This window comes from Thermobia domestica, chromosome 7 (genome assembly GCF_964235325.1).
Source record: "Thermobia domestica chromosome 7, izTheDome1.hap1.1, whole genome shotgun sequence".
Lineage (NCBI taxonomy): Eukaryota > Metazoa > Arthropoda > Insecta > Zygentoma > Lepismatidae > Thermobia > Thermobia domestica.
In genome coordinates this window covers 278,872,429-278,882,807 of record NC_137460.1, presented here as the reverse complement: position 1 = coordinate 278,882,807, position 10,379 = coordinate 278,872,429, and positions in this window count along the sequence as shown.

Sequence of the window (10,379 nt, the reverse complement as noted above, 5' to 3'; positions counted from 1 at the left end):
GTGCATAATACCATTATTAGTGATGGGCAGTGGGAATATTCCCGGTGGGAGGAATTTTAAAAATGGGAATATTCCCGGGTTTTTCCCTGGCCTATAAATTCCCGGGGCGGAATTTATTTCCCTTTGTTTCCTTTATTTTCCAAATTATAATAACAATATGACAAATTACTTTATTTTAATATATTATGATTTACTTCTAGGTTTTAAAGAATTTGGAGGTTAAAAAATTTAAAATTCTTTGACTATACTTATATAACTAATAATATGATTTTTAAGTTCCATTTCCATTTGCACTAAAAAGTCAGGTAATTGTAATAATAATACTAATATTGGGGCCAAAACTAGCAAAAATTAGGATGATTTACGGAAGAAATGTGTTCAAGTAGTCAAGAAACTATCGAACACAGTTTTCTTTAGGGCAGTAGGAGATTTGTAGGGAGGTGACGACATCGCTGGGTGACGACAGGCAGGACTGCGATCAAAGGCGAACTTCGCCTTTTAAGCCTCCGATGAAAAGATCTATTGGACGATTGTGGAAAGTGCGACCCACCATCATGACCCAGCCCATGGAGATAAGTACCGCACCACAGGAGCGAATTAGCCCGAAACCCCAGCGTAATCAGAGGGGAACTAGCAAATTGTCGACTGTGAGAAGACTTCAAGGTGTGGCGAAGAGAAGACATAATGTGGGATGTGGAGCGAATCCGACCAAAAACCTCCAGGTTGGGAAGAGCCGGGTCCAAAGAGGTTCGACGGAGAGCGAACTACAAACGATCTTTGGGGTTACTCCCGAGATAATAGTAACCCCTCCAGACGAACCCGAGAATGAAGAAGTAACAGGAGAAACTACGGATCCGTATGAAGTCATCTTACCAAAAACATTGTGTATTCCTCCCCATTCTGAACGGGACGTGGAAATAAGGGCTCCTAAAGCCGATGTAAGTGTTTGGGAATTTACCCCATCTCAAGGTGCTAGGCAGAGATATCAACGCCTTATGCAACAGGGACCGGTTTACAACTTTGATGGTACCCTAAGAATATCTGTAACTAACTCTGGAGAGAGAACAAAAATCGTGCTTAAAGTATTTTGCCTCGGCACACTAAAGCCATATCCAGAGACCAAAAACGAGGTCTCTGGAGGTGAAGAGGCATATGTACTACCATGAGCAAAATAAATGACGCGTCTCTTTCTTCTGAAGTTTTTTAAAAATATCTCAGTTTTCTTTATATGTTCGAAATTTCGGAAGGTTTCCCCAGCAGGACAGGTTAATAACAAACCCGTTTTTAATATTTGTGTTAGATATTAGCTTAAAATAAATAAATTAGAAGCAAAAAACATTAAATCGACAGAAATCTCGAGAATTACCAACTCTGCTAAAGTGGGAAATTTTCAAGAACGCGAGGGAATTCTGCAGTTCAACACAAAGCAGCGACATCTATGTCATTGAGAGAGGCGTGGATTAGATCTACAAACGAAACTTTTAACGAAACATTTCTAAGGTGTCTTATTACATGCATTATCAGCGAACTCCAAATATATGAATCTATGCTAAGTATTAACGTAAAGATAGAGCAAATAGTGGAAATTACCTATGGAAAAAGACGAATTCTTAGCACAATCGTAATGAAAAACCGTCTTTACCGTAGAACAGGTTCAGTTCAAGTAAGAGAACAAATAGCTCAGTAAGTTAAAGCAAGTAGTTTGTATACCGAAGGTACTGGGTTCGAACCCCATGGAAATACAGTTGTCATATTTATTACTATGGTTATTTTATTTATTTTTTATGTGGGAAAATCAAATTGTAACATATGTGTAAAACTCATGACGATACCAAAAAAGAGAAAATATCGTTGTCGTACTTGCATTAGTGTCTCTAATTTTTGTTTGCAAAGAATTTCATAATTATTTCCCCTGTGCTCACTACTCACTACACGCTCACTGGTGCATAACGAATGTTTTCCAGTAAATGATAATTCTAATTTGGAGAATTTTATAAAGTTTCAAAATGTTTCTCACTTGATACTCTTCTATCTACTTTGTTGGACACTTTGATAACAGATTTCCATATTAAATGTTTAATTTTCCCTATATATATATAATTACAGAAAAGTTTTACAATTTATTTGTCTTAAATTGAAATTGTTTTGAATTTACCACATGAGGTAAATAGCCCGAAGGAGGAGAACTGAAGTAACTGATATTCTACGTAAAAGCAACCTATTGTAGAATGATTATCATTCATACCTTCAGCACATAATCTTTACGTTAGAGAGTCAGACAGAGAGAGAAACCTGTTTTTTCCTCTCCTATGACCACTCATCTTAAAGCTCTACATGAATGGTTCGTGTCACATAATTTCGACTCTCCAAAGACATTTATATTTATTATTATTATTATTTTTATTATTATTATTATTATTATTATTATTATTATTATTATTATTATTATTATTATTATTACACTGAAACCTCTACTAACGGACACCTCTATAAAGCGGACACCTCTATAAAGCGGACACCTCCCTTAACGGACATATTTTGTAATCCCCAAACACTGGAATAGGAAAAAACGTATTGGCAAACCTCTCTTAAAGCGGACACTCTCTAGTACGGACACGGACAGTCTTTTCTGTCTTTTATAGGTATTATTTACCTCCGTATTACGGACCCTTTCTCTAGAAATATGTTGAAAAGTGTAGTAAAAATACATTTTTAGTTATTCATACATGTGTCACCAAGCAAGCATTGTGACATTTTGCCCCCTCAACTGTCTGCTCAGCAACCCAGACGAAGCGTCTCTGTTTAACAACTCTTATGTTTTTTGCTTGCATCCCACTCCCATCCAAGCTGTTTTAGACACAAAAGTGATTGACAGTTGCCCGCCATTAGGGATAACACGTTATGCTATTGTCCCGGTGGAGTCTCTAACCAACCAGATGAAAGTTTAGTAATTTTTGCCCTCAGGTATGTATATTGTCTTAAAAAGGACACTTCAGGACTGCAATTACCGCACAAATTAAAGCGCCATACTGAAAACGAAGGAAGTACTGATAAGTATAAAGTGCACAGAACTGTAACATGTTATTTCCATGTTTTGCCTCGAACATAGAGTATTGGATGACAGAGGATAATGCATGTAATATTCGTAAATACGTGATTCATGCAAAAATATTTTTTCTTATTGTATATTACCTTCCTCACTAATCTACATAACAAAATACTGAAACCACTTGAAGGCGGAAACCTCTCTATAGCGGACAATTTTTGATTCCCCACGGCTGTCCGTTTCAGAGATGTTTCACTGTATTATTATTCCTGAATATGCCACCCTTACATAATGCAGTAACTTTAGATATCTTGGTTTAAAGTGCTTTCTTTAGTAATAATTTGAGCAACCATGTAACAAAATTTAAAATGTATGAGGGGACACGGCGTTTTATTTTTCCCCCTCTCTTTTCAGCACCGTCCCAACAGAAAGTATATAATTTTTGACAAACAGGGTAGACAAAATGAATAAGAAATATATTTAAAGTATCCTTTCTTCCTTCGTGAATGAAATATCACGTAACATTTTTTATTCTACTGAAGACGACCCTAGGCCGTTATGGTCAGGTAAGAAAAGAAATACCTAATATATTTATTGCGCCCCTTGACTGTAATATTACCTTTTCTTTATTTCTTCGAGGCCACCCTAGATAACCAAGGGTGACAAAAAGAATAGGAAAAGTGTCTAAATATTACAAAGCACTTTATATTTTGTCAGAAACAAGGCAGTGTATACACAGTTGCTTTTGTTAACAAGTGTTTCACCGTTGAGTCGCTTATAAAATTAGGCAGAATAAAGTTTTGCCGATCATTGTTCTAGAGGAATTTGTCCAGGTTAGTTTGGTGTCGGGCTAATAACGATGAGTATATTTATTTACATCACCGTTAAAGAAATAGCAAACTTTCTGAAAGGAACTTACTTAGGAAACATCAGATCCTCCTTCTACTTTAATTGCATCTGGCGTTCTGAGTGAAAGTTCTATGGGACTATTAGAAAAATAGATATTCCCGTTTCCACGCTGATGGTAGAATTTCTTAAGCAGTTATTGAATTACGTTCCAAGCATAGGCGTAAATAGCGCCCCCGCAACCCTGTGGCGTGGGGACCGCACAAGCTGTAAGGCTAAAAATATACAGAAAGTACGCAGGGGTGGACCAGGCCAAATTTGCACCCGGGCAAAGTGACTTTTTGGCGCCCTCCCCCTAGTACTAGCCTATATTTTACATTTTATCATAGTGTTTTTAATATTTTAAACCCATTTTTCGAAAACACATTCATTACCTAGGAAAATTTCACAAAGAATATGGCCCACTATAAACAATACGAACCCCCCCCCCGCTTGGTCTTGTGGCTAGCACGCCTGCCTTCTGTAGTACCGGGTCCAATTCCGGGTGGATTACTGTTGAACGATAAAAGTGGTTCGGATTCCACTATAATTAGTATCCACATCTCCTTTGGCCATTAAGGCATAACCGTGGAACGCTAAACTCAAGCAAACAAACAAACAATACTTACACCCCGCCACTCTTTATTCTACATGACATCTCTCCATTTTTCGATACAGCCCCCTTATTACTATGAAACTCTCCTCTTCCTTGGTTATGTAATTGCCACTACTTTACAAGAATATAAACCAAAAACGTCAGTAGAAAACACGTTATAAAATTTACTTTTTGAGGCTCGTTTTGGCGCCCCTCTTTCTCTGGCGCCCCGGGCAGTCGCCCGGCCCTTGGTACGCCCCTGAAAGTACGGACGCGTAACTAAGGAATGCGGAGAACAGGTTAACCTTCATATTATGCCACTGGTTTGACGTGTTTGAAATGTTCAGTGACTGATCGGTTAGTGAAATAATTTCGACGGTTACTGATGTTTAAAGTTTATCTGACAATGAGATAAAGTTACCTAACCAAATACATTTGATATCGCGATGTCACAATTTGACTTTCCTCACATAAAAAAACATAAAAACAATCAATAGTAATAAAAACCCTTACTCATACTAGGCTCGAACTAACAACCTAATTCGTACAGACTAGTTGCTCTGACCAACTGAGTTTCAATTTCTTACGCGTAAGAAGTCTGTTATATTACGAGGCATGGTTTTCATTAGCAAAACTGTTCGAAGTAATACGAACATGGCTTAAGAACAGAGACGGAACTGAATTACCACTCGATTGACCTTGAGGGCAAATCACCAAAGGGTAGCTATAAACGTAAGTTCAGCATGCATTTCTGTGGAGTTCTGTTCAGTATTCCTATCTGCCAATCACGCTTGTTCGTAAGAGTAATATTTTACAAACCTAACCTTTCCATAGAGCACAATGACAGAGAATCAAAGGGAGGGAATTCTTACCCTTGTGAACGTTGGATACCATCATGTGCAATAAAACTGTCGCGTCTCCTTGAAGTGATATTTTATCGAATATAACTCTTTTTCCTTTATATATCCGAAGTTTTTGAGGGTTTCAAAATGAGGAAACGTAACTGAGAACCAAGGACGCATTTAGGGGTGGGTCCAGGGGGTCCGGACCCCCTCTGAAATCCCAACTTTTCTGTAAATTTAGCCTAACTTGGGGATTATCTTTTAAAATTTTATTATAATTTATCCTAATATTGAAGTGGGACCCCTTCCGAAATAAATTATTGCATACGTACCTGCTGACAATTTTCAATATATTCGTTAAATGATAAAGTAAAATAATTAAATTAGGAGCAAAAAGCTTCAACATGGGCTAACTTTTGTCCACTGCCAATATTGTTAGAAGGGATATTAATAGCAAAAACTGCTAGTCAATGCTGAACCTTGGAACTTCAACCCGAACAGCAAGCCTATTATTGAGAACTAAATATGAAACATTTTATCAAAACTTATCTAGCTTTTATCTGGCATGAAATTATTATATACACCAAAATGCACTCTCCTAAAATGTGTATCTAAACATTGCTCTACGTATCTACGAAGCAATGAAAATTTTTTTATCGAAATATGTGGGCAGGAATCTCTAACAGCCAGCCATTTTATTAAAATCGTAATAAACCCTGAAACCGTGCGTTAACGTGAAGACAAAGCTTGGTCCATTGGTAAAGTGTTGGAAGAATGAAAACTCAATGTTCGTAGGTTCGAATCTCTCCACTCACCACAACATTTTATTCTTATGTATAACGATGAAATAAGAAAGAAAAAATGTATAACCGTTAAGACAAAACTTGAACCAAGTCTGAAGAGAACAATACTAAAATAGTAACACAATGACGTCAACCAAGAATTATTTTATGTAGCGTTTGGACGAAATTACAGCTGTCAACAATTTCAGAAGTAAAAACAGGCTGATAGGCGTAATGCAGTCTAGACTTCTGAATACTTTCTCAAAACTTCCGTCTCGTCATTGGTATGCCGTTAGCCATGGTAAAACCTTTCAATTGGAAGTAAAATGACGGTGAAATGACTCAAACTAAAACAGTTTTAAATCAATAAATATCTATGTGTAAAAGTAGGTGTCACTTATCTGTAGTTCTGAGTTCCTTTTACTTTGAAATGACAAATGAGAGAAGAAAGTATGGTGATAGAAAAAAAATCAAATTTGAGATTTCAACGAATTTACACGTATTATAGCCCCTAATACCGAAAAAGTTATTTTTCGGTACATTTCCATCTGTTCGTTCGTCCGTTCGCTACACTTTTCTGTGCGCTCGCCTAGAGGCCAACCGTTCAACTTATCTGCATCAAATTTTAGTTTAAGATTTTCATAGTATTTCCTATAGTTTCTTTTATTTCTCTCCTACTCCCAAAACAAGGGTAGTTCCTGTACGATGAAAATAGAAAAAAAGATATTTTCTCATAACTGGCTCTAACGATCTTGTTTTCTTTCTTTTTTATAAATCAATATTTAATTAGCAACCCTATTTTGTGGTATAAGGCATTTATCTGAGAAAAATCTACAAAGGGTAGTTTATACTTAAGGGTGAGTTTTTTCTCAGTGATTTTCTCAAAATGGACTCAAATGTTTTCGTTCATATTTCATAAATAAATATTTCATTAATAACTTAACAATATGGCATAAATAGCTCGTTTGTCCTTAAAAAAATGCGAGGGGTAGTTTATTCTTGGTGGAGTGTGTTGTCTGGGCGATTTTCTCAAAAATGACTCAAAAGAGTTTATTCGTATTTAGAAAATACATATTTCGTTAATAACCGAACAATATGGCAAAACTCGTTTGTCCTGAAAAAATATACGAGCGATAGTTTACTCTTCGGGGTGTTTTTCCTCCACGGTTTTCTCAAAAATGGATCAAGCAATTTTATTCGTATTCAGAAATAAATATTTCATTAAAAACCTAATAATATGGAATAACTCGCTTACCCTGAAAGAATCCTTAAGAGATAGTTTATTCGGGGAGTTATTTTTTCCTCACGATTTTCTCAAAAATTACTTGGACAATTTTATTGAAATTCATAAATGAGTATTTCATTAATAATCCTATATTTTAGTATAACTCATTTCTATGAAAACAATTACGACGGATAGATTATTTTGGGAGTCAAGGTCTTTCCCGACAATTTTCTCGAACGACAGGCGATTTTGTTCAAATTTCCCAAATAAATATTTCATTAATAACCAAAAGTATATCTTAACTCATTGTTCGAAACAATTCACAAGAGGTAGGTTACTCCTGACGTGTTCTTTTTGATCGACTTTCTCAAAAATGACTCATTTGATTTTTTCATACTTCATAAACAATTATTGCATTAATTGCTCTATTATATGTCTAATGAAAATGTGCTCAAAGTGTTAGTTAGTTTTGTAGTTTGGATTTTCTTCAATCGAAGTTTTTTATTCGATAATCTGATATTCGATGTATTTGAATAACACGATTTTTTGTATCATCCAAATACACTTCAGTAACATCTGCGGCCTAACACAGTTAAGTAATTGAATTGAAAAAGTTTAGTGTGGTGGCCCTGTAATTGAATATTTTTTGGTATACACCCTAGCTTTTTGTGGTAAACTCGGGCTTTTCTTTTTCGAGCGGCAATAGAGAGAAGAAAATAAGGTGATTGTGAAAATAGTATATCAAATTCAGATTTCAACGGATTTACATACTTCATGGCGTCTACATACCGAAAATGTGATTTTTCGGTACCCGTCCTTCCGGTCCGTCCGTTCGGTACACTTTTCTGTGCACTAGCCTAGAGGCCATACCGTTCAACGTATCTACACCAAATTTTAAACTTAGGGTTCACATAGTATTCCTACAGGAGATTTTCCATTTTTTTCCTACCGCCTAAAATAAGTGTGGTTTACTAACAGCCGAAAACCGGAAAAAGCTATTTTCTCCAAAGTGGTTTTAACAATTTTGTTTATTTTTCATTAATCAATATTTAATTAACAACCCTATATTCCAGTATCAAATATTTCTCTTAGAAAAATTTACGAGGGGTAGTTTGTTCTTGGAGGTGACTTTTTCTCGACGATTTTCTCAGAAATGACACTGGCAAATTTTGTACACACTTCATGAACAAATATTTAACCTTGCAACATGGTATAAGTCAACTGACCTGAAAATATATGAGTAGGAGTTTATTCTTGGAGTTGAATTTATTTCCAGTGAGTTTCTCAAACAAGACCAGTTGGCAACCCTGTATCTCGACAACGAAGTTGAACTCGAAAACTGCAAGAGGACCATTTGTCTCCTTTTGAAGTCACGAATCATCTCCCGAAGTTTGTGGACATCTTTCAGGTTCACCCTTAATGAAGCTTCTTGTCGAAAAGTTAACTATTAACTTTAGACATTGTTTATCTTTTTTAAATCGCAAATGCCGTTATTTTAAGGCAGAGAGCTATTTTTGAGAAAATAAATTTTGAAAAATAATTTTAAAACTTAGACTTTTGTTTTTGAGACATTCCAGACAAGACGAGACATTTTAAAAGCTATCTCATGTCCAAAACATTTGTTACGTCTTCTTTTGGATGTCACAAAGCGCGTCTCGTCTCTTTCTTGAGACATGTCTTATCTCGTACGCATTCGTTAACACTTGGAAAGGATTATCTTTCTACTCAAAGCATTGTTTTTATAATGGTTGCATATTTATGATAATTACCGTTAACATAAATTACAGTCCTTTCAGTTGAATTAATTGTTTATTATTATTATTGAAATTAAAATTAAATGGAATATCTAGTTTAACGTTGCATGATTATGCACCTACGCTAAGGGAGAATGATGATGAATGAAATGGTTAAATGAAGAAAGTGGGAGGAAAATGGAAAATCCCAAGAAAACCCATACCCATGCACACGGTATTTGTCCACCTCAAATTTTACTTGGCGCGAAATGGAATCGAGCCCCGGACCCCATGAATGCTCAATTATTATTATTATTATTATTATTATTATTAATAATAATAATAATAATAATAATAATAATAATAATAATAATAATAATAATAATAATAATAATAATAATTGAAGTGAGCTTAACGAGTTTCAACCGTCCGACTCAACCAATGTTTGGGTGCCTGTTCGTTCGTCTACTCCATGACAATTTCTCATAAAAGACATTCCATTTTAATGAAACTAATAAGTGCCTTCTTTTAGCTTTGAGAAGTAACTATTCCTTGGAATTTGAAATCTGCAAAATATAAGAGGTAAAATTAACCAAATGGTGCGAGTTTCCACTAATGTATACAAAACAATTTTGCAATATCAACTACGTGAACCTTGTCCCATAAAGTAGCCGAAACCCCTACACCGAAGAGCCCTCCGAGATTTGATCATTGTCCACACGGACTGAAATTGTCATTTGAAGCCAAGAATTTAATATGAAGCTAATAATTTCTTTAAAATAGACAAAAAATTCGAAAGTTATAAGCATTTTCATATTTTTGCCTTTTCCCATAAGGGAGCCTTTGCACACTATACTGAGGAGCCCCCCCACTCCAGGATTTAATCATTCTCCACTCGGAGTGAAATTGTCATTTGGAACAAACACTTTAATACGAAGCCCAACATTTCTTTAAAATAGACGAAAAATTCGAACGTTATAAACATTTTAATATTTTTGCCTTTTCTCATAAGGGGCCCGCATTAGCGTACACTGAAGAGCTGATCCTTGACCACTTGGACTGAAATTCTCATTTGAAACCAAAACTTTAATATGAAGCCAAAAGTTAAACTTTTACATCAATTTAAACTGACTGGGTTCCAGTTCACCCCACTATTATGTTTACTTCAGTTAAGTGGTAATTTGTAACAGTTTCACATCATCAAAAGAATCTTTCACTACTTCCCCCGCAGAACTTTGTGCTGGATCCGCCACTGGAATCAATAGACTCTT